Below are 4,172 nucleotides of genomic sequence, written 5' to 3'. Positions count from 1 at the left end.
CGTTTGTCAAACTAGACGGAATTTTCCGTCTAGTTTGATCCAAACTAGACGGAACAATCTAGACAGAAATTTTCCGTCTAGTTTGCTCCAAACTAGACGGAATTTTTTTCCGTCTAGATTGGAGGAGGGGGGGGGTGGCGGCTGATTTGCCCTGGGCAAACTTAATAGTTGCCCTAGGTAACCTAGACGGAATTTCCGTCTAGGTTGCCTCAACCTAGACGGAAATTCCGTCTAGGTTGACTGGTCAACCTAGACGGAATTCCGTCTAGGTTGACCAATCAACCTAGACGGAATTCCGTCTAGGTTGACTGTTCCGTCTCGTTTGTCAAACTAGACGGAATTTTCCGTCTAGTTTGATCCAAACTAGACGGAACAATCTAGACAGAAATTTTCCGTCTAGTTTGCTCCAAACTAGACGGAATTTTTTTCCGTCTAGATTGTTCCGTCTAGTTTGGTCGATTTTCTACTAGTGTATGGAAATTTATTTACACCTTGATACTCAACATAGAAAAAAAACTGAGAAGCCAAAGAAAAATTGCAAGAAAACTAAAAAACAGACAAAAACCTCAAAATATACAGGGGAAACAGACCCAGTTAGCAGTCAGGGGGTTGTTGAGGATACAAACTGATATATCAATCTTGATATCACAAGCCAAATGATCAACGCTTTTATTCTTTTGTTGAAAACATCTTTCATTGTGTTCCCGCCAAATAAAGTAAATTGAAGTTGTCAAAGCCATTTTGTTGAGATTTTGCTTAAATCCCTTGCCTCTCAATCCTCTGATATACCGGTTTATAAGATGAACCCAGTTGCAAGATCTCCAATTAAAATTCAACCAATCCATGATAATATTCCAAACATCCCTTGAATACGTGCATTCAAAAAACAGGTGATTCTTGGATTCCCTATCAGCACCAGAGCAAAGATAACAAGAGTTTGAGTTTATAATTCCTCTCCTAAGCAGTCTATCTTGTGTGAGGAGCCTATCTTGGATTGCCGGCCAACTAACAAAAGAATGTTTTGGTATATTTAGGCCCCCACACAAAATTATGCCATGGCACACACTCTGTTGAAGGCACAAGAACATTGTATAGGGCAAACAGTTTCAGTTTACCATATTTGTAACATGAACTAATTGATCTTTTCAAAATTTCAACTCCTCCACATAAAGCCACAACCTTATTCCTAACTTTTAGCAACTGTTTCCACATCCAAGAATCACCAGCCTTTGCATTTACCCTCCAAATATCCATATATTTTAGGTAAGTACCATGGATCCACTTAATCCATAGTGATTCCTTGTTGATATGAATGAACCAGATACATCGTAGGGCCGATGCAATATTCCAATTAATGGATGAGAATATCCCAAGTCCACCTTTATCTTCTTTTCCAGACATACTCTCTCCCATGAAATAAGAGGAGTCTTGAAAGCTTGCGTTGTTTTCCCCCATAGAAAATTTCTACATATCTCATCAATTTTCCGCAAAACACTGACTGGTTGGATGTAATTTAAAGTCCAGTAAATTTGAATGCCAAGGATTACACTTTTTATAACTTAAAGCCTCCCAACATATGATAGGACCCTATGATTCATCCATTTTTAAAACCGACCAGTAATTTTTGCAAGAAGAGAATTGCAATCCATGAATGACAGTCTTTTAGATATAAGAGGGACTCCCAAATACTTAACAGGCATGCCACCCTCAGAGAATCCCAAAAAATTACTTATGGAGGATTTCATTTCATTATCTACACCCCTATAGTAAATAGAACATTTATCTGGGTTAGCTTCCAGCCCAGAGACAGAACTAAACTCCCTGATACACTGATACATTTTTTGCACAGAGAAAAGATCACCCTTGGCAAAAAGGAGGAGGTCATCTACAAATATGAGATGTGTGATTTTGAGGTTTTGCACATTTTGGATGGAATTTAAAGTTTCTATCATTCTTTAAAGATATTCCATCCCTAAAATAAATAGATATGGTGATAGAGGGTCTCCTTGCCTAAGACCCTTTTCCCCCTTGAAATACCCATGTAAAGATCCATTTAGGGAGATAGAGAATTTAGGAGAGGAGATGCAAGATAATATCCACTTAATCATAACAGTTGGAAAACCCAAGCCATGAAGCATATCAGCCAAGAAACTCCAACTGATAGTATCAAAGGCTTTCTTAATGTCAATATTCAACAGTACCCTTAGAGAAATATATTTCCTATTGTAGCGTTTGACCAGCTCATGAGCTAACATGATGTTAGTGGAAATCTGTCATCCTTTAACAAAAGCACTTTGTGCTTCATTCACCAGAAACCCCATTACAGACTTTAGTCTATTCGAGAGAATCTTTGAAATGAACTTATAAAGATATTTACAGCAAGAAATGGGTCTGAAATCTGAGGGGTTTTTGGGCATTGTACCTTGGGAATTAAGGAGATAGAAGTGGAATTCACCACACCTAGGAGCTTTCTAGTTCTGAAAAAAATCCTCAATAGCATGTGTAACCTTATAACCTATAACAACCCAAGTAGATTGGAAAAATGAGGCACTGTATCCATCAGGTCCAGGTACCTTATCATCTAACATAGAGAATATAGCAGCTTTGATTTCCTCCTTTGTAACATGACTAGCTAAATCATTGGCTTGAACTTGATTTAAACAGGGTCCTGCTTGAATGATTTTTAAAACTGGAGGATTTGTTGTAAAGCAATACCCATAAGGTTTTTGTAATATGAGACAAATTCATTTATAATCTCTTTTCCATCAGTGATTCTATCCCCCCTGTTGTTGTATAGAACCATAACTCTATTGTTGTGCTTGTTTGATTTTACCATTGCATGAAAAAGACTGGTGCACCTATCACCTTGAAGACTCCAGGCGATCCTAGCTTTTTGCTGATAAAAAGATAGCTCACAATCCAAAAGTTTATTGTAAGTTGTAAAGCACTCCTTTTCCTGATTGATGAAAGTGGAATTAAGCGGATCAACCTGAAGATTTCTCTGAACATTCTCCAATGCAACCTTGGCTCTTTGAACTTGTTCACTGATATTATAGTAATGTCTTCTATTTAAATCCTTCAAGGCACACTTCAGCAGTTTAAGCTTAGAATAAGCTGAGAACATCTTGAAACCTCCAATTTTAGTTTGCCAGATTTTTGAGACAATGGAAAGATAGTTAGGATGTTTAATCCACATTTTGAAGAATTTAAAAGATTTTTTACCTTTCATACAGTCTTCATATATTGAAGCCACCCATGGAGAATGGTCCGAGAAGCTTGGGAGAAGAAATTCAACATGACTTGGATTGAACATATGGATCCAGGAATTATTTACAAGAGCTCTATCAAGCCTACTCCAGACCCTTGAATCAACTGTCTGTTTCTTATTCCAAGTAAAAAAAAAAAAAACAGCCCAAAGTTTTCAAATGAGAGAGATGACAATCCTCAATAAAATTGCTGAAATCTCTTGTATCTGCCTCAGTTAGCACATCTCCTCCAATCTTTTCCTCATCACTAATCATGGCATTAAAATCTCTACAGATGAGCCAAGGTGCATTACCCATGTTTTGATGAATATGTTTGAGTTCTAACCATATCTCTTTCCTGGCTTCCAGCTGATTTAAGCCATAAATTGAAGGTATTACACAATCCAACCTTTCATCCAAAGACTTTACTGTACATGTGATGTGTTGATCTGAGAATTTGACAACTTGAATTTTCAAAATTCCTAGATCCCACATGATAATAATCCTAGCCTTTCCAGAGTTTCCAGCATTTGAAAACCATTCCCAATTCTTTGCAATTTTTTTTACACAAGCAGATAGTTTTGTATCTTTAATTTCTGTTTCCAGAAGAGCTATAAAAGATAGATGATATTGCAATAAGTAGTGCTTAACCAAAAGTTTCTTAGAGGATTTATTTAATCCTCTAACATTCCAAAAAGATAAGTTCATTTAGTCAGACCCCATCTATCAATTGTAGAGGGATCAAGATTAAAATTAGCCAATAGTATGAAGGGGTTTGCAGGGCTTGAATTCTTCATTTTGTTAACTTTAACAAGTGTCTAGGAATTTTTTTGGATGAGAAGACCCTTCTTGGATAAAAGAGTCAACAGATCCAGTATTGTGAACATGCACAACATGCACAAAAACTATGCTCTTCCTCATTGGAAT

This window comes from Asparagus officinalis, chromosome 6, assembly GCF_001876935.1.
Source record: "Asparagus officinalis chromosome 6, Aspof.V1, whole genome shotgun sequence".
Classification (NCBI taxonomy): Eukaryota; Viridiplantae; Streptophyta; class Magnoliopsida; order Asparagales; family Asparagaceae; genus Asparagus; species Asparagus officinalis.
The sequence above is the reverse complement of the archived record's forward strand: the minus strand, read 5'-3'. Positions refer to the sequence as shown.